Genomic DNA, 21,941 nt, shown 5'->3' on the forward strand with positions numbered 1-21,941 from the left:
GTATTAAAGGCCAATGATGGTCACCAACTTGACAAAAGTGATCAGCTCGAATGCACCCACGGTGTTAACAAGTGAAACTCCCAAGGGGACAGGAAAATTGGACTTTTTAAGCTCATTTCCTGTAATTCTAGCATTTTGACATGGCTTAGGCCTATGACCAGGGTAACATTTACAAAAATTAAAACCACAGGTCAGGTGTATTCAGGATGCTTTGAACATTAAATTAACACTCAAAATTCAACAACTTTGTGACGATGAAATTGAAACTATGCTAATATATATATATATATATATATATATATATATTTTAAATTGTGGTTTGATACTTTATTCAGACAGTAATGACATGAGATAGGGAGACAGGCAAATGCTAGAAACAGAGGCAAGGTTGGAAGCAGGGATTGATCCCTGTTCTCAGGTGGAAAGTTGTAAGCAACACGTGCCAGGGAGTGTTACCACTACACCAAGGTGCTGCACAGGAACATTTTATATTAATGGTTGATGGTAGTGGGTAACCAAATTCTAGATTGCAATATCCTTGTCCATAGACTGCTTTCAAGGTAAGGATCAACACATCTTGTATTTTGTAATTTGGGAGAATTCTCTCCTTAAAATAGGGATGGAAGGAAATCCTGCTTGCTCTCCAGGAGGGTTGGCCGCACTAGATCTATGTTTCCAATAATTTCTCAAAATCACCCAACCTTCAAGAAAAATCTAATGAATATCAATATCCAGGTGCTTTATGCCTACTAGTTGAAGATACTTACCATAATCTTATTCTACATAGACAAAATATCATGTGTGTATGAGTTGTGAGTCCCCCTATCATCTCTGCCTAGTATGTGCACAATACTTAAATGTCCAAAAATATATTTGATTCCTGGAGTATTTAATATCCAATGCTTATTTGTATGACTTACTGTCCATGAATGGCTGCAATAATGCATATAATACATTTTCAAAGACACAAGTAGGCATACCTATTTCAAATATGTGATTACACTGGAAATATTGGGAAGAAGTGGAATAATAAAATAAGTGTGGGGAATAACAATAATGTTCTTCCTGACAAGCATAGTAATTACCCTATATTTTAGCCAATTTTTAAGAATGATAATTGTTCCACTGATTAGACTAAATAAAGTAAATATATAAAATAAGATGACAAAATCTGCCCCTACACCCTAACCAAATTATTATTTTATTAATTGTCCCCCTCTCTAGAATCAAAATTACACTTTTCTGTTCACAATCTGTTTAACAAAATAATTGACATAGTTACAAATAAGGTAACCCTACCAATTTTCCCGCTAAAACATACGGTTGTTACAGCCTAAATGCTAATCACCAAACGAGAGGACTAAGGCAAGTGTGGATTAAATCGACTTTAGTGCATGCTGTCAAAAGGCTGCATTCTGCAATAACAGGGACGGGAGAAACGTTATACATAAAACAACGCTACCGTGCGGCTCTTTTTACAGTTTAATCAATTTAGCGGAGAACGTTCTATCTCTCAATTCAGCTCCAATCTAATCTTGAGGTGCGTTTCTTTAAAACATGCACCCAATTCCCTTGATCCCTTACATAACTAGACTAATCATATGCTTAAATGTACGGTTCACATTGTTCTGGCAAGACAGGACAATGCTAGAGGTTCCGCTCGTGATGTTAAATTGCACGCTCAGATGCTCCGATTTCAAAACGATTTGGAGCACAGTTGAAAGGTTTACGCACCGACTACAATGGAACTATTCGAAAGATAAAAGCAGTACTTTCCAATGCGTTATATATGAGACGTGCCGAACGTGAGAAAAGCTTCAAATGCGTGTGTCTCACGGCCAATACGTGAGAGTTGTCAGCTCTGACTGGCTAGGATCATTTATGCAGCAGGTTAGGATAATTAACGTAGCAGGTTTGGAAACGGGGGTTAAGGAAAATAGTTAGCGAAAATGCTCTCCTAATCTGCTAGGAAAATCACTTCGTATCGAAGTGGCGTGAAAAGAGTGTCCCTTGTTAACCGGTCAACCAATCCACATTTAAGGGATTGGTTGAACAGTGCCGAAGATAACCGTTTTTTCCTACTCATCAAGACCAGTATGTAGGGGATATATGCTGAACAAAAACATGAACGCATCATGCAACAATTTGAAAGATTTAGCTGAATTACAGTTCATATTAGGAAATCGGTCAATTGAATATATGGAGTTCACATGACTGGGAAGGGGCGCAGCTTGGGAGGTCATACATGTAGGTCCACGGACTTGGGAGCCAGCCCAGCCAATCACTCCTCCCTGATGTGGAGGTCCTGGGCTGCAGTTGTGAGGCTGGTTGGATGCACTGCCAAATTCTCTGAAACGACGTTGGAGGCAGTTTATGACAGAGAAATTAACATTCAATTCTCTGGCAACAGCTCTGGTGGACATTCCTGCAGTCAGCATGCCAATTGCATGTTCCATCAAAACTTGAGATATCTGTGGCATTGTGTTGTGTAACACAACTGCACATTTTACAGTTACCTTTATTTGTCCCCAGCACAAGGTGCACCTGTTTCTTAATATGCCACACCTTTCAGGTGGATGGATTATCTTGACAAAGGATAACATGCTCACTAACAGGGACGTAAACAAATGTGTGCACAACATTTGAGAGAAATAACCATTTTATGTGCATATGAAAAATATTGTATTTCAGCTCATGAAACATGGGACAGGCACTTTACATGTTGCTTTTATATTCTTGTTCAGTGTAGTTTCAGGCGTTTATTTTACGCTTGTTGTGTTAGGTTAATTGCGGAAGAGAGTGTGTGAGCAACAATGTACATAAACCCTGGATCTCTAATGCTATGCATTGTACAGTGAGATGCACCAATCGGCCATATTGAAACTCCCCAGCAGAAGCAGTCCTCTATTGGAATTAATGGAATTCTACAGTATTTCAATAAAACATTTTTCAAGGACAAAATTACATGTATTTAAGTATTTTGTTGTTGTAGTGTGGACAGTAACATTATAACGTTCTAAAAAGTATACTTTAAGGAAAATATTTGCATACATTGTTTTATGTTTATCTCACTTAAATGTCATTCAAACGTATGAATTATGGTATCTACAATAGAATAATCGTGGCAAAAAAATATATACTTGAATAAATGCATTTCTTTGCAAGGTGTGGGAGTGCCAAGATGTGGGCGCGGTGGGTTCAAAACCGCGCCCCCTGAGATTCAACTGGTGTATATATAGATCATTGGGTGTGAACGATGGGACAAATTTCAGCGCACAATATAGGGGACAAGGCGTGTGTGTGGAATGATACGGGCGTGTTTCATGTTGTATTTATAAAAGCGGTTGTCCGACATAAAGTAATTTTCAGTTGTAGCCAATATTATTTGGCTTTTATGTTAGTGATTGAACGCTGTGTCACTGTCACAATACCGACGGTTCCAGCTGGGACATCAATCTTGTGCTCGAGGGCTCTCCAAAACATATTGGTCCAGGCGTACTGCTTATTCCGGTGATTGTTTCGGTGAGTGAAACTTTTTGAAATACCATTGGACACATTTGTTTACCCCACAATGTCATAAGCCTGTCATAGCTTTCCTACTCTTGTAAAGGGCTTAGGGTATGGTCAATTGTGTAGGCTATTGCAGCATTTGGAACAAAAGAACCTGGATTCATGCATTAGGCTACCTACTGTATACCTATGTTCGCATGCACTGTACATGTTGCCTATACTGTAGTCTGTTCTTCACACTTTTATTCTCTCTCTGTCTGAAATGTCAAGACAAGTTTACATGCGGACGAACGTCATGTTACAATGACAATTTGTTACAATGTAGTAGCGCCTTGACATTCAATTGATTTGTATGTTACGAGCTACGATTATTGCAATAGATAAAGCCATTTGTGCACTCACAATTTTGGCATATCAAGGTAATATAGAATGTTCTGAATGCTAAAGCAGCATACTGTCCTACCCGGTGGCGATTTTAGCATGTAAATCTTGGTGGGGCAACAACCACAAAAAATAAGTGGGAAGCATGCCATCAAAGCCACTACACAACACTAAACAATACATGAATTGCACTATAACGGTGACAAACGGTGCCCACAAACGGCCTACGTAAAGCTGTCCCAACAGCAGTCCTAACATCTTACCACTGCTACACCTGACTATCAGCGGAGCATTGTCTGGCAGCAAAACAATTAATTTAGTATCATAGCCTTTAAAGAAAACATAGCTGATGTGGCTGACTTGGTTAAACAAATGTGGTTTCTAATGACAATTGAGATGTACAAGCTATGGCATAAGGGGACGACAAGCGGATAAGAGGCAATATAATATGTGTTTAGCACTTTTCAAATGTACAGTGACAGAATTCAGAACATGGTCCGTTCTTATAGTGTTCTCCCTGTACACCAAGTCAGAACTGTAGGATAAATAAAAAGGGCATATAAGCAAACAATGAGAACTCTTACAATATTCAATGATTACATTTCTCTAAAACAGGTTATAGGCTACATGTGCACCACCATGTCAGAACAGTAGGTGAAATTAAGAGGGGTAAATAGACCAAATTATTAAGGTGAGGTACATGGGCTACTAACATCTTACTACATAACATACAGTATTACTTTCTTAGCTACAGTATACATAACTCCCTGGCATATTACATCATTTATGCAGCATCATACAATACATTTTTGGAGTCACCTTGTTGTGCTGTGCTCACTTGACAGGAAGGTGGCGCGGCGGTCCTTTGTGGGCAAATTTTGTCATCAAAGTCTGATATTCTCTGGATTTAATGTGCTTTCAAAACAACTGGAAACTCGGGAAAAAAACATGATCGAATTATGATGACGTCATTGATCTTTAGGTCATAGCTAGAAAACAGGCTGGATTTACAATTCCGAGTTGGATGACCGTTCAAAATGCCTTCTTAGATGGGAACTTCTAATGTAACTCTATGGCAGCACCCAAGGGGCTAGAATGTATTTGCTCTGCCCTTAGACTTGGCAGTGACGTAGTGTCCCCATGAGTGACAGAACACTGAGCCAATCACGGCGCAACATTTTTCTGCTGGCTTGCCCCACCACCACAGAAAGCTCTGAGCTAGGCTTAAACACCTGCATTTTGGCGCTGCCTTACTCAAGAAAACATCAAAAAGAAACCATGCTTACATGTGGCTTTATTAACTTGGTGATATATATATATATTTTTTACATTGTTTGCAAACTGATACGTGACATGTATTAATGCCAAAATAACATGCAAAACAGGCAAGCCCCACCCCAAAAAAAGAATCATGTGTCCTTCCTATGCATTTTCTGTCAATGTCCTAGCCCATTCATATACGCTAACTACCTTAGCGCTTATTGATGATCGTATCTTCTGGCTGGGGGTTTTGTTAAGCGCTCTGATGCTTGCTCTAAACTAGGGGTGTAGGACCTACATTCATATAGTTTATTGACTGTGTCCAGCTTGCTAATAATCACCGACATGAAAGCTAGACAGTCAGGTAGAATCGAAAATAAATAATTTTGTAGCAAATTTTGACAGTAAGGAAGTATAACCAATTTTCAGTGCGTCCATCCCAGACCTCCAGAATGTGGACCTCAGGGCAAAATTAGTTTGACACCCCTGCTCTAAACATTAAAACGCATGGCTTGCGACACGGTTTTGGAAACATAAGGAAAGTATATTTCATATCAGCAAGAAATAATAATAATACTAAAATAATTACTACACAACTTTATAGGTTTAGGGTTCCCACAAGGCCATATTTCCACATTACACGCTTGTTTACAGAAAGCAGTGGACTACCTGTGCTAATTAGCTACAGTATCTGCGTTTCCGAACACCTGTGTGTAAATGGAAAGAAGACGCCTGAAAAAGGTTGTCACTGAAAAATACTTTTGGCTGCAACTGTGTTAAAACAGGTTATATTTTGTATAATGTGGTATGGGCCTATTGGGTGATGTCATTATTTGAAGTCAGCAAGTAGTGATTCCTTAATTCACCATGCCAAGTCTCATTGATACAGGCTTTGTCTACAGTGCTACCCAATACTTGCATGTCTTGGTTAGTGAGAAAACACAAGTAAAGCAGTAGTCATTGTCCGAGTGGCTGGGCACTTAGCAGGGTATTCATCAGCAAAACAGTAATTTATTACGTTTTTGAGTCTTTGATACAGTCGTTGTATACTACCCACAATACAACAGCAAAATACATTTCTGGCTATATAATGCTATATAAGGCTGTGCACTAGATTATTAATCAATGAGTCCATAATTGACCAATATACAGGCATTGTTTACTAGTCCTACCCACCACAACACAACAACACATCAAATCGTAACTACTGTACTGCTGCTCATTAGGCCTTATTACCAATATAGCCTATGATTGATCTGCCGGGAGAGGAGTGTCTGATACAGCTCATTACATTCACTGTCATCACAGTGTGTGTCTGTCTGTATGTGTGTTTGTGTCTGATTTGGTTTGTGTTGGCTGAGTGGGAGATGTGAGGTGTAGGCAGCAGTAGCACTACAGGTTCTGTGGGGGGTTTAACAACAACGGTACACACACAGCAGAGTCAGTTTGTTAGCTTGCCTTATTCAAATCTCAAATGCACCCTGTAATTTGCATGACATTTTGAATGTATAAGTCTGTTATTGAACTCTCTCTCTTCCTCTCGCTCTCTCAGTATGTAGGATCTTAATTTGAGGCAGTTTGCTACAGTAGGAAAATTATCCTGCAGCAACAGAGAATGTGGATTGTAAAGAATGGCCATTTTTTTATAGGGGTTGATACATTTTTTGTTAGGGCAAATAAAGTCTGACATTTTAAAGTGGAAATGACAAACTTGATAAGCTTTTAAACCTCAAATACACTACAAGTTTGCATTTCCTGCTGTGCAGCAATAACAGGATGATCAAATTTAGTTCTGGCATCTGTAGGCCTCTGTTCTGTATTGGTAGCATACAGTAGCATTGGCCACTGAGATCCTCATTTCCAAATGAATGGTTTGTGTTCATTGGTGTGTATTTCAGGAAGCTGCAACATGTTTGTTTTAGTGCCTGTGTGTTTGCAACACAAGCATCACTTGTTTCTCTACGTTTATATTTACTTCCTGTAGTGCTGAGTGTGTAGATACAATAGGCAGGATTTGTTAAATATTTGTTTTATTTAACCTTTATTTAACTAGGCAAGTCAGTTAAGAACTCATTTTTATTTACAATGACTGCCTACCCCGGACAAACCCTAACGACGCTGGGCCAGTTGTGCTCCACCCTATGGGACTCCCAATCACGGCTGGTTGTGAAACAGCCTGGAATCGAACCAGGGTTTGTAGTGATGCCTCTAGCACTGAGATGCAGTGCCTTAGACCGCTGCACCACTTGGGAGCCCCCAGGCTGCTGTAGAACTACTTTAACACTGGATGATCACATGTGCAAAGAGCAAGCTGCTGAGGGGAAACCATACAGTATCAACAGCTCTCTGGGCCTTTGTGGAAAACAGAGGGAAGGGGTGTGTGTGTGTGTGTCAGTCAGTCTTGCTTCCAAAACATCTATTCCCAGTTGTTTTTTTAAGTAGATGTGTCCAAACGTTTGACTGGTACTGTAGTTAAAGGCATGTACTGTCTGTCAGATGTATGGTGATATCCCTGCTGTTTAGTGGACAGATATGTTTAACATGACAGTATTGACCAGAGGATTTGCAGCCAGGGAGGGGCCAACAGGCTGAGCTCAGGCTAGCAACAAACTGCATGACCATGACGGCTACTGTAGGTGGTGGAGGTATTTCCCTCAGTGCTTGTAACATTGACAGAAGGGTTTTCCACTCCCTACGCCCTCTTTTCCTCAGTAGCAACCTCACATCGTTGGTTTCAGCCATGATGATGAGTTCGTTTGAGACTGTTGCTTCTCCTATCTGTTTCCTTACCCGTGTCAGAACTGATAGCTTGACAATACTGAACGTTATCCCCTTTTTTCAATTGTTCAAGTGCTCTTGTACTTTTGGGTTTTGTTTTGTGTGCGTTGTTGCTGCAAATTATGGTTGTCAAGTTGGATTAAAATAAGGATCTATTTCAGACAATTAGGATTGAATAAAGCATATAGAGTTAGATGTACTGATATCATCATGAATTTAGTCATATCGAAGGGCACTATTTGGTGTAGGCCAAAGGCCGGGAGAAGGCAAAATTGAGTGGTTTCATTTTAACGGTCCAAAGGGAATGCATACAGCTGACTATACACTTGTATCCCCGTGGACCGGTTTGTATATGAAACAATCTCCATTCAGGCTGCAAAGTTGTCGATTTCCTCCATAACTCGATTTAATGTTGAGAAGGCAGAAAAAAACAGGGAAAATATCCGGGACTAGCATTGCTAGGCATTAGTTACTTTAGCATGGTGGTGGAAAATGGTGTTTCATAAAGAAAGTACACTTATTTTCCCCATTTCTTTTCGGCTTCTCGGCATTAAACTGAGTTAAGGAGGAAATCAATACCTTTGCAGCCTGAATGGAAAAGGTTTTATGTACAAACTGGTCCACGGGGGATACGTGTGTATAGCCGGCTGCATGCATTCCCTTTGGACGGTAAGATGAAACTACTCAATATCGCCATCTGCCATCCTTTGGCCTACGTTTGGTGCAGAGCTGTAGGCATATGAACTGTAGTGATGGGGGGGAAATCTATACAGTTACATTGCAATATTATTTTGGATAATGTTATATTGTTGACTCTAAATAATATTTTGCTACAGGAAGTGTTAGCTAGTGCTAGTCTGCTGTACCTGCGCCATAACATTTCATCCTATAGCTTGTTCTCCATCTTCTTTTTAAATAGGTAGCCAACATGTTTTCAGCACTTTTATTTCCATGACTGATCAAAAATCATTTACACATACTCTCTGTCGTCTCTCTGCAGCAGGCAGTGAGCAATATGTTTGGAACAACAAATCACAATTAAATCGAACGGATTGTTTTCCATTATAAATTACATCTATCCAGCCAAACTGTCCAGTTAAACTGTCTCTGCTTCCCAAGTGGCACCCTATTCCTTATACATTGCTCTACATTTGGTCAAAGTAGTGCACTATAAAAGGGAAAAGGGTGCCATTTGGGACTTACCCAGACTTTCCTAGGGTGACCTACCCTTTATGTTTGATTGAAAGGCCCAGTGCAGCGTTGCAATACACAAATAGACTTTTAAAATCCATATTGGATTTTTAGCACTATGTACCCAGTCTTTCATGTTGTTGCTTGATGTTCATAGAAAAAAGTGGCCATGTGTCACACCCTGACCATAGTTTGCTTTGTATGTTTCTATGTTTTGGTTGGTCAGGGTGTGATCGGAGTGGGCATTCTATGTTGGATGTCTTGTTTGTCTATTTCTATGTCTGGCCTGATATGGTTCTCAATCAGAGGCAGGTGTTAGTCATTGTCTCTGATTGGGAACCATATTTAGGTAGCCTGGGTTTCACTGTGTGTTTGTGGGTGATTGTTCCTGTCTCTGTGTTTGCACCAGATAGGACTGTTTTAGGTTTTTGCACATTTTTTGTTAGTTTATTCATGTATAGTTCCTTCATTAAAGAACATGAATAACCACCACGCTGCATTTTGGTCCACCTCTACTTCACCTAAAGAAAACCCTTACACCATGTTTAAATAACAGACACAGCCAGGATTCCTGGAAGTAAAGGTGTGTTTATGTAGCAACAACAGAGCAACTGCTTGGAGTGATATTTTTTGTGTTTCTGCCTGTCTATCTGTCGTATAAGGTGAACGACCTACCCACAAAGTCAACTTCATCACAGGATACTGTATAAACTACTCAGGCTTTTGGAAAATGTATTTGAAATGAATTCAGTTATGGTACATTTACACACAAAATAGTATACTTGTTTGATTATGTCCAATTTGTGTGTGCATGCATGTTTGGGTGTCTGGCTGCCTGCATGTGTATACATGTGTAATTAAGGCACTGTAACAAACAGGCCAGGGCGATGCCAGCCCGGTACAGCAAGAGTGTCAGAGGGCAAACTAATGAATTTACTCAATAAGCTCTACCCCCTGATGGTCTCCTAGGCTGTGTCACAAATGGCACCCTATTCCCTACATAGTACCCTATAGACCCTGATCAAAGTTTGGTCACTCACTCCCTCGCTCCTGTGTGTGTGTGTGTGTGTGTGTGTGTGTGTGAGTCTGTATATTTAATGTCATTGTATTCCTGTGTATGTGTTATCTGTATGGTTAGTCTTTCTGTTTAAGCCCTGTGTGTGGTGTTCTGTGAGCCTCTTTAAAAGCCCTGATCTGATCAGCCTGTGTTCCAGTCTGTTTCCCACAGAGCCTCTCCCCTTGTGCACCAGCGCACCGGCTCTGGCTCCAGCTCTCGCTCTCTGTGCCCATAGCTTATGCGTGTGTGTGATGTGCACATGTGTAACCTGCGTCCAGGTCTGTTCAGGTAAATAGAGTATTTATTAGTTTACACCTCCACCACAATCACAGGCGGGTAGGCAGTCAGGCCAATGGCGTTGTCTACAACGGAAAATGTTAGAGACCCTCCTTTTTTAAAAGTTGTTTCTCTTTTAAAGTCAATTTCCTGCAGTTCTACACATTTTGTCATGGGGCTCAGAGAAAAAAATCCATTTGGAAGCAAATCTACTCATTTTGCCGTGCCTTATGCTGTGTTCTTATGCTATCTGAGTGACTCAAACATAACAAAATCAATGGGGACCCCATGCCATGCCATTTTTTGAAATGTTTATTCTCCCTGACTGTCTAGTTTTTTTAAAAATTTGGTGGTTGTTAGTTCTCAAATATATAGCTCCATTATATATATTTTTAAAATACTTTATATCTGGTTTTAGTCATTTTAAGTTTACACTGGAATGTTTTACCATCCTGAAAATTATCCCCCCCCCACACACACAAACACAAAATAAATAAATATTTTGATAATATTTTTGGGTTTGGCAGCAACGATTTAGCAGCAGCGGCCCGGCACTGCTAAATTAGTATAGGGGAAACAGAGTGTGGTTGTTGCAAGACCAATTTAAAGGGAAGGAAGTTCAACTTTGGAGCACACTACTATTTCTCTCTTTGTTTGACTGGTTGTTCTGAGTGCCATGCCCTTTTATTTCTCTGAAACATTATCTGCCCTTGGAACCACTTAAACTGATAAAGATAGCACTTTAAAACCCCAACACTCATAACTTAATTTGTGTCAATGTTTGCAGGGCATTTGTCAAACAGACCCTGACATAATAAGCACTGTTCTGCTCCTTTTATTGGTCCGGTAGTGTTTGCCCAATGTTAGGAGGAGACTAGCGTTGGCTGCCTGCTAATGAGTGGGACTAGGGAGAACTACAAACACACTTCTGAAGTGCTGCCCAGAACAGGTTAAGTGATAGGCAGACGCCAATGAGCACAAGACAATTCCCTGAAGGATACTGTCACACCCTGATCAGTTTCACCTGTCCTTGTGATTGTCTCTACCCACTCCAGGTGTCGCTTGTTTTCTCTAGTGTATTTATCCCTGTTTCCTGACTCTCTGTGCCAGTTCGTCTTGTATGTCCAAGTCAATCAGCATGTTTTTCCCGTGCTCCTGCCTTTTCCATTCTTTTTGCTAATCCTCCCGGTTTTGACCTCGAGCCTACCTGCCACTCTATACCTCTTGGACTCTGAACTGGTTTTGACCATTTGCCTGTCCATGACCATTCTCTTGCCTACCCCTTTTTTGATCAATAAACATCTATGACTCCAACCATCTGCCTCCTATGTCTGCATCTGGGTCACACCTTGTGCCCTGATAGATACAACTTAATAAAGACCCACAACTGTCCTTTTGAAGTATGAGATTGTTCAGATCAGGCTTTCACTAAACGTTCTTCTGACACTCATTTCTAATGCATGAACGTTCACAAAGCACCAACAATTCATCCTCCCCTAAGTGCCCTCCATTATGTGTCCTCAGCAGGGTCACCACGTCCAATTTGTTGTTTTCTCATGACAGGTAAGGTGAGGTAAGCAGGCTGAGGTAACAGATGGCTGTTCTCGCCTGTGTTTTGTCTCTGGTCCTTTGAACAATCTAGGCCAGGCTCTATCTGTATTACTTTAAAATCCATACTCTCCTTGTCTCCCCTTCATCTGTACTGATTGAAAAAGACTTGACAGGTGAAGGCAATATAGCAGATGTTTCCCATTAGAGTGGTTGGTCAGTCCTTCCAGATTAGTCAAATGAAGGAAAGTAGAGGAGCTGAGGAAAGGAAAGGAAAGAACAGACTTCTTAGACATCTGAAAAAAGCCTAGAATCTGTCACTCAAGAAGAGCATGTCTCTGAGAACTATCTGGCCCACAAACCCCATGGCTCACACCATAGACTTTTGGTTCACACTCCCTCTATGTCTCTGTCATTGGAATGTGTCTGCCGCTGTGGCCCCTTGTGGTTTTCATCACTGCACAAGCACAGAGAGATTCCAAGGCTTTTCAGGAGTGTTTATAAACCAACTATCTTAAGTTTCATGGTAGCGACTTATCCCGGGCTTACCAATAAAGCCAGGATGTCATAGATCTTGGTAGAGGTGCATGGACGAGATTGGATCATGTTAATTATTAGATGTTTTTACACTTTTTAATTCACATCAAAGCTCTTTACCAATTAAACTACACTGAACAAAAATCTAAACATTATACAGTGCATTTGGAAAGTATTCAGACCCCTTGACTTTTTCCACATTTTATTACATTACAGTCATCTAAAACGAAAAAAATCTATTAAAAAAAATCAGCAACCTACACACTACCCCATAATGACAAATCAAAAACAGTTTTTTGAAGTGTTTGCAAATGTATAAAAAAAATAAAAACAGACACCTAATGAATACATAAGTATACAGACCCTTTGCTATGAGACTCGAAATTGAGCTCAGTTGCATCCTGTTTCCATTGATCATTCTTGAGATGTTTCTACAACTTGATTGGAGTCCACCTGGGGTAAATTCAATTTATTGGGCATGATTTGGAAAGGCACACACCTATAAGGTCCCAAAGTTGCATGTCAGAGCAAAAACCAAGCCATTAGGTCGAAGGAATTGTCTGTAGAGCTCAGAGACAGGATTTTGTCGAGGCACAGATCTGGGGAAGGGTACCAAAATATTTCTGCAGCATTGAAAGTCCCCAGGAACACAGTTGCCTCCATAATTCTTAAATAGAAGAAGTTTGGAACCATCAAGAGCCTTCCTAGAGCTGGCCGCCAGGCCAAACTGAGCAATCGGGGGAGAAGGGCCAATGTCAGGCAGGTGACCAAGAACCCCATGGTCACTCTGACAGAGCTCCACAGTTCCTCTGTGGTAGAACCTTCCAGAAGAACAACCATCTCTGCAGCACTCCACCAATCAGGCCTTTTGTGGTAGTGGCCAGAGGGAAGCCACTCCTCAGTAAAAGGCACATGACAGCCCACTTGGAGTTTGCCAAAAGGCAACTAAAATACTCTCAGATCATGAGAAACAATATTCTCTGGTCTGATGAAACCAAGATTGAACTCTTTGGCCTGAATGCCAAGCGTCACGTCTGGAGGAAACCTGGCACCATCCCTACGGTGAAGCATGGTGGTGACGTTTTTCAGTGGCAGGGACTGGGAGACTAGTCAGGATCGAGGGAAAGATGAACGGAGTAAAGTATAGAGATCCTTGCTGAAAACCTTTTCCAGAGGGCCTCAGACTGGCACTCAGGTTCACCTTCCAACAGGGCAACGACCCTAAGCACACAGCCAAGACAAATGCAGGAGTGGCTTCGGGACAAGTCTCTGAAGGTCCTTGAGTGGCCCAGCCAAAGCCCGGACTTGAACCCCATCAAACATCTCTGGAGAGACCTGAAAATAGCTGTGCAGCGACATTCCCCGTTCCAACCTGAAAGAGCTTCAGTATGTTGGAAGTTTTTTTTGAAAGGCTCAATATGCCTTTTGAAAATTCTGTACTTGTAAACCATATGTATTTATTTATTGTATTTATTGTGTTTATTGCATCCCATGTATGTAACTTTAGTCTTTCACTTTTCAATGGAGGGAGAGCTGGAGGGAGAGATTGAGTTCCGCTCTATCCATTACTTACATCCCTCCATCCCTCTGTCTCCAGGCAACCACACTAATTCCTATTGCATAGGGCATGGAAAGGGAAACATCTCACCTAAACATTCTTCATTTTATAAGATTACACTGCTAATTGCTAATTGCACACTCCCTGAGAAGAATGGGAGAAACTCCCCAAATACAGGTGTGCTGAGCTTGCAGCGTCACACCCAAGAAGACTCAAGGCTGTAATCACTACCAAAGGTTCTTCAACCAAGTACTGAGTAAAACGTCTGAATAATTATGTAAATGTCATATTTCAGTTTCTAAAATCCAGTTTTTGCTTTGTCATTATGGGGTATTGTGTGTAGATTGATTGAGGGGAACAAAATGTGGAAAAAGTCAACGGGTCTGAATACTTTTTGAATGCAATATATGCAGCAATTTCAAAGATGTTACTGAAATAATTTATTTTATTCAATTGAAATAAATTCATTAGGTCCTAATCTATGGATTTCACAACTGAGAATTTAGATATGCATCTGTTGGTCACAGATACCTTAAAAAAAAAAGCAGGGTCGTGGATCAGAAAACCAGTCGGTATCTGGTGTGACCACCATTTTGCCTGCCTCATGCAGTGTGACACATCTCCTTTGCATAGAGTTGATCAGGCTGTTGATTGTTGCCTGTGGTATTACTCCTCTTTAATGGCTGTGTGAAGTTGCTGGATATTGGCGGGACCTGGAACACACTGTTGTACACGTCAATCCAGAGCATCCCAAACAATGGGTGACATGTTTGGGCCTCAGGATCTTGTGACGATATCTCTGTGCATATAAATTGCCATTGATAAAATGGTATTGTGTTCATTGTCCGTAGCTTATGCCTGCCCATAACATAACCACACCGCCACCATGGGGTACTCTGTTCACAAAGTTGATACCAGCAAACCACTCACGCACATGACGCCATACACACTGTCTGCCATCTGCCCGGTACATTTGAAACCTGGATACATCTGTGAAGGTCACACTTCGCCAGCGTGCCAGTGGCCTTCGAATTTGAGCATTTGCTGACTGAAGTCAGTTACAACGCCAAACTTTAGTCAGGTCAAGACCATGTTGAGGACGACGAGCATGCAGGTGAGCTTTACCAAGACGGTTTCTGACAGTTTGTGCAGAAAGTCTTTGGTTGTGGAAACCCACAGTTACGTCAGCTCTCCGGATGGCTGGTCTCAGACGATTCCACGTGAAAAAGATGAATATGGAGGTTCTATGTTTGTGTGGTTACGGGTGGTCTGCAGTTGTGAGGCCTGTTGGTCGTACTGCCAAATTCTCTAAAACAACGTTTGAAGCATCTTATGGTAGCATAAAATTCTATGGCAACAGCTCTGGTGGACATTCCTGCAGTCAGCATGCTAATTGCACACTCCCTCAACTTGAGACATCTGTGGAATTGTGTTGTGTGACAAAACTGCACATTTTAGATTGGCCTTTATATTATCCCAGCACAAGCTGCACCTGGGTAATGATCATGCTGTTAATCCGCTTCTTGATATGCCACACCTGTCAGGTGGATGGGTTATTTTGGCAAAGGAGAAATGCTAATTAACAGAGATGTAAACAAATTTGTGCACAAACTTTGCTTTTTTGTTCGTATGGACATTTTCTGGGATATTTTATTTCAGCTCATGAAACATGGGACCAACACTTTACATGTTACGTTCATATTTTTGTTCAGTGTAACTACAGCATAATTTTTGCAAAGCCCCTGCTTTGAGTCCCCACGGTAACCAAGATTTCTGTAATGTACCACAACTCCACAGATGTGCTCACAGTCTGTCGTGTGGATGCATACTTACTTGTTTTGGGGTTGGGTGTTTAGGCACGGCTGGTGGAGGCTGTCTGTACGCTGTACGTGTGTGCGTGCGTGTGTGCTAGTGAGCTGAGGGAGAGATTGAGTTCCGCTCTATCCATTACTTACATCCCTCCATCCCTCTGCTTTGGAGTCATAAAGTATGTGTGTAAACCCTGCAGTGGCATGGCAGGATTGCAGGCAGTCTAACAGTGCTTCCAGAGTGCTGTTGAGGGAGCGGTAAGCTGTTATTGATGACTGGGCTCATGTGTTTGTCATTTCAACGAGTGGAGTGCTGGGAGACATTGGAGTCTGAAGGAGAGGAGGGTAGAACAGGGTGAGCGGGGAGGGCCACACCTTGTTCTCTCTCTCTGACTGGCATTAACTATCATTAAGGCCCAGAGTTTTTCCTATAAAGTTTAGGTCAGAGTTACTCCTGGGCCAGAGTTGCGCATCAATCAAGCAGTTAATTTATTCTATTTGGCCATTAGAAATGGACTGGGCTGACTCGTCAGATAACCAATTAAAACAGAAATTAGGATCTCTGCTCGCTGTCAACGTGGAACATTATTTATTAAGGGAAGAGATGGATGATTTAAGGGGCTGTGCTAAATATTTTGGAAACCTTTATGCTTTATAACTGGCTTCACTCATTAGTTTACTCATTAGTTCTCATTTGCAACTGCGACCTGGCCAAGATAAAGCATAGCAGTGTGAACAGACAACAACAGAGTTACACATGGAGTAAACAATAACCAATAAACAAGTCAATAACCATAGTAGAAAAAAAAGAATCTATATACATTGTGTGCAAAAGGCATGAGGAGGTAGGCAATAAATAGGCTATAGGAGTGAATAATTACAATTTAGCAGATTAACACTGGAGTGATAAATGCTCAGATGAACATGTGCAGGTAGAGATACTGGTGTGCAAAAGAGCAGAAAAGTAAATAAAATAAAAACAGTATGGGGATGAGGTAGGTAAATTGGGTGGGCTATATACCGATGGACTATGTACAGCTGCAGCGATCGGTTAGCTGCTCAGATAGCAGATGTTTAAAGTTGGTGAGGGAGATAAAAGTCTCCAACTTCAGATTTTTGCAATTCTTTCCAGTTGCAGGCAGCAGAGAACTGGAAGGAAAGGCGGCCAAATAAGGTTTTGGCTTTAGGGATGATCAGTGAGATACACCTGCTGGAGCGTGTGCTATGGGTGGGTGTTGCCATCGTGACCAGTGAACTAAGACCAGAGATAAGGCGGAGCTTTACCTAGCATAGACTTGTAGATGACCTGGAGCCAGTGGGTCTGGCGACGAACATGTAGCGAGGGCCAGCCGACTAGAGCATACAGGTCGCAGTGGTGGGTGGTATAAGGTGCTTTAGGGACAAAACGGATGGCAGTGTGATAAACTGCATCCAGTTTGCTGAGTAGAGTATTGGAAGCAATTTTGTAGATGACATCGCCAAAGTCGAGGATCGGTAGGATAGTCAGTTTTACTAGGGTAAGTTTTGCGGCGTGAGTGAAGGAGGCTTTATTGCGAAATAGAAAGCCGACTGTAGATTTGATTTTGGATTGGAGATGTTTGATATGAGTCTGGAAGGAGAGTTTGCAGTCTAGCCAGACACCTAGGTACTTATAGATGTCCACATATTCTAGGTCGGAACCATCCAGGGTGGTGATGCTAGTCGGGCGTGCGGGTGCAGGCAGCGAACAGTTGAAAAGCATGCATTTGGTTTTACTAGCGTTTAAGAGCGGTTGGAGGCCACGGAAGGAGTGTTGTATGGCATTGACGCTCGTTTGGAGGTTAGATAGCACAGTTTCCAAGGAAGGGCCAGAAGTATACAGAATGGTGTCGTCTGCGTAGAGGTGGATCAGGGAATCTCCCCCAGCAAGAGCAACATCATTGATATATACAGAGAAAAGAGTCGGCCCGAGAATTGAACCCTGTGGTACCCCCATAGAGACTGCCAGAGGACCGGACAATTAGTAAAGTTTGAAAAAGTAAGCCAAGACAGCTGCCCGGGGGTATTTCTGATTCTAACTGGAGTATGTTGGAGAGGATTCCATTAAAGAACACCCTCTGTCTTCTGTTAAACAGGTATCTCTTTATCCACAATATAGCAGGTGATGTAAAGCCATAACACATTTTCCAGCAGTAGACTATGATCGATAATGTGAAAAGCCAGGCTGAAGTCGAACAAAACAGCTCCCACAATCTTTTTATCATCAATTTCTCTCAGCCAATCATCAGTCATTTGTGTAAGTGCTGTGCTTGTTGATTTTTCTTCCCTGTAAGTCTTGTCAATTTATTTACAGTAAAATAGCATTGTATATGGTCAAACACAATTTCCAACCAAAAGTGTATTAAGGGTTAGTAACAGCTATTTGAGCCAGTAAAGGGGCTTTTACTATTCTTGGGTAGCGGAATGACTTTTGCTTCCCTCCAGGCCCGTCGGCACACACTTTATAGTAGGCTTAGATTGAAGATATGGCAAATAGGAGTTTTTAATTGTTTTATTTCACCTTTATTTAACCAGGTAGGCTAGTTGAGAACAATTTCTCATTTACAACTGCGCCCTGGCCAAGATAACGCAAAGCAGTGCGACACAAACACCACAAGGAATCTGTACAGCCATATATCCAATATAGTTTATAAAATGAATTGAGGCATTGAACAAATTTCAAATAAGACCGCTAGATGCTAACAAACTCTAACAAATTCTAACAAACTAATACAACGTTGCTATAGCCTACACAATTCCACAGATTATCTTACCAGACTCACAACATTTTCCTTTCTTTCTGTGCCACCTAACGTTTGCAAATGTTTGCATACTACTACTATTAAAGTGAACAGGTTTAAGCTACTAATGGAACATTATGGAACAGTGTTAACTAATTTTGGTAGCCATCTAGATGTCACCGTGAAACGGTCAACTCAATGGGGAGAGCATGAAAGGCAACAGCACCAGAACACATTTCCTCCTTAGCTGTTACAACCCTGTGATTCGGTTCACTCCGCTGTCAAGTGCGCAACATACGTCATTGCTTTGCAGGCCAGGAGTGTCTGTATAGCCTGTCCCCGCTAACTATTTGTTTTAATTTGAACAACATTGTTCCATAATGTTACACCATCTACTTTACTAGTAGTATGCAAATGTTTGGTGGCACAGAAAGACCCTCAGACTCCCTTGATTGATACAGTATGTTTCCCTACCAAAGACTCCAAAGCCAGCCGGCCTCAACAAACCCCACAAGCAGTCAACCAGTTGGTCAGTCAGTCTCTCAATCAGGCAGGCAGACGGGATAAGCTGGTGCTAGTCTCTATCCAGAGCAGGCTCATTATCCATCAGGGTTGGCCTTGGACAGGCTTGCTTGGTTCACACCATTGATTGACATCTGACAGGCAGCCTGGCTAGCCTAGTGCTAACAGGGATGACGCAGGATGAAGCATTATGGGGCATTGTGATACATGGCTATCCTAGACTTAACAGAGATGACACTGCATGGTGGGCCATTGCGATAGCTGGCTAGCCTAGCCCTAACAGGGATGATGGAGGATGGAACACGATGGGGCATTGTGATAGCTGGCTAGCCTAGCACTAACAGGGATGACACCGGATGGAGCATGGTGGGGCATTGACTTGGCTAGCCAAGCCCTAGTCTCGTGTAGCCATATCTCAAAATCACATTGTCACGCTGGTCCTTTGGAGCTCTGGAGAATTTTGTATTAGCCGAAATGGCTAGAATAGTCCGCTGGCTTCCAGCGACTACATTTTTATTGGATGTTACATTTCAAGAACCCTCCTCCACATGCACGTAGAAGGGGTGCTGCGTCACATGTTATGTTCGTCACTATTTTCTGACCAATCGAGTCGAAGGCATTACAACTTCTCTGCTTGAAAACTACCCGTAGGCTATGGTAAAAGTTGAGTGTATCAAGTGTAGCCGACAGCCAGCAATTGATTGATTAAGTCACCACAAACACTGCATATATCAACTTATTAATATGAATATATTATATTAATCAGCCCAAGCAAGGCATTTGATTTGTTTGATGTGTTGCGAGGCGCCATTGATTTACACCAGGCTACTTCCTGCTATTGACTTCACCAGGCTTTCAAATAGGGAAGCCTTATAGGGATGAGAGAGGATGGCGCTCAGCAATAGACAAGCCTTATAGGGATGAGAGAGGATGGCGCTCAGCAATAGCAGGGCATTCTGCCACTGGGAAGGATTTAGACAGTACAAAGGATCGGTCCCTGGAAGACTAACAAAGAGAGTGATTCTGCTTTGTGGATGACTAAGTCTTCGCATTTTCAGTTTAGAGGATTCCACATGTTTAACTAACAGATACTTGTTGTTTAGGTCTATTCCTGTCATGTAGATAAGAGATCGGATGTGTGCAGTCAGTGTAGCGCCTCTGTTTGTTTTCCTGGCTTGGCTGGTACCTTATCTAAAACCCACTGGGTCTCCCACTGCACCATAGCTGGGTTTCCTAGACATAGCCCCCCCCCCCTTACTGTCCTTATGTAGCATCCATCATGAGAATGCAGTTCTATAAGTGTACACTCAGGCATGGAACTTCCACACCCACCTGTCGAGAGAAGCCTGATGACATACCCAGATTCCCACTGCCCCGAGGGTACAGTGGTACGATTACTTCCTACTAATCTCTTTCTGAACTCTCCACCGCTGGGCTAACTACCTAGCCCATATTAAAAATAGACACACAGCCAACCAGTGGCATGCTGAGGTCATGGATGGGCTTAATTCAATGCAGGGCGGCAGGTAACCTAGCGGTTTAGAGCAATGGGCCAATAACAGAAAGGTTGCTGGTTCGAATCCCCAAGGCGACTAGGTGAGAAATCTGTCTGTGACCTTGAGCAAGGAAAGCACTTAAACCTAATTACTCCTGTTAGTCACTCTGGATAAGAGTGTCTGCTAAATTATTAAAATGTAAAATGGGCTCCAGTTTTTCACACCTGCCAGTGTGAGGGATACAGGGCTGCACTCAAGGGAGGACTTTTGGATGTTGGTTACACCAGGGGATTATCCTGAACTTCCTTGCCTCTGTCTCGAGGGCCCAAAGTGGGGTGCCTTGTTTCTCTGAGACCCCTAGGCCTGGAACTTTGGCTTTGCCTGAGAGACCAGCCATGCAGAGGCTCCAGTCTCAGCCCATCTGAGAGTGTGAGTAGTAGGAGAGAACAGCAACTCTTCTCCTTTTCCTCCTCCTTCAAACCTCTGTATCCTCCTCTGTAATCCTGATTTAGCAGCCCTGGTCCTGGGTTGGGTTAGGGGGGTGAGTGTTAGCCCTGGATTTGGCTGGGATTGTCTGGCTCTATTTCTGTCCATTGAGATTGACAGTCTGCTGATGTGTGTACTCATACACTGTGTGTGCAAGCTGTTTGGCAACGCCTGGGTTTTCTAAGTGGGAACGGCTGCATTTTGTACTGTGGTCACCTTCAAGTGTACAGGGAGGGATCTCTGACAGATTTATTGCTAAGGCTAGCTGTAGTGGTGTGGCGAACTGTAACGAGCTAATCCAGCTTCAAAGATAATGATTTAATTAAAGAGTGCCTGATATGTAGGCTCTGATGGTTGTTGGCACAGGGGAAAGAGGCTGATTGGAACTATTGCCTAGTCAACCACACTCAGTCAATGGGTCAATAGCTGGAAAGTATAGTAGGCTATACTTAGAAGGTAAGTACAGAACCCTATTAATAACCTGTTATAAGCCTTTTATAAACCTTGCTATTAATACTGTAGCTAATATATGGTCATCTTGTTCCCATTAGCACCTAAGCTGCCAGAGGTATGTCCTAGTCATTAGATGCAGTAATCCACCCTCCCCGGAGTGTCTCATTGTCTGTCACTGATCATCATAGTGCTATCACAGACAGTCATCAGCAGAAAGACAGAGCTAGTCTCTCTTTCTCTAGGTATGCTTCACAGGGCACAGATAAGTCCCATGCTGAACTTTATTGTATGGAGGAGATTCAGTTCAGTCACTCAAAGGGG

General features: G+C 42.1%; 1 protein-coding gene across 4 annotated transcripts in view; it reads left to right on the plus strand.

Annotated features, from left to right (window-relative positions):
- The first annotated feature begins 3,257 nt into the window (after positions 1-3,257).
- The window catches only part of camkk1a (calcium/calmodulin-dependent protein kinase kinase 1, alpha a), a 137,701-nt gene continuing 119,017 nt past the window's right edge, over positions 3,258-21,941 (plus strand). For all 4 annotated transcript variants that reach the window (XM_024432640.2, XM_024432641.2, XM_024432639.2 and 1 more), the window contains exon 1: positions 3,258-3,522. The gene's annotated coding sequence lies outside the window, so the exon portion shown is untranslated. The remainder of the gene's footprint in view (positions 3,523-21,941) is intronic.

Source organism: Oncorhynchus tshawytscha, linkage group LG09, assembly GCF_018296145.1.
Source record: "Oncorhynchus tshawytscha isolate Ot180627B linkage group LG09, Otsh_v2.0, whole genome shotgun sequence".
NCBI lineage: Eukaryota > Metazoa > Chordata > Actinopteri > Salmoniformes > Salmonidae > Oncorhynchus > Oncorhynchus tshawytscha.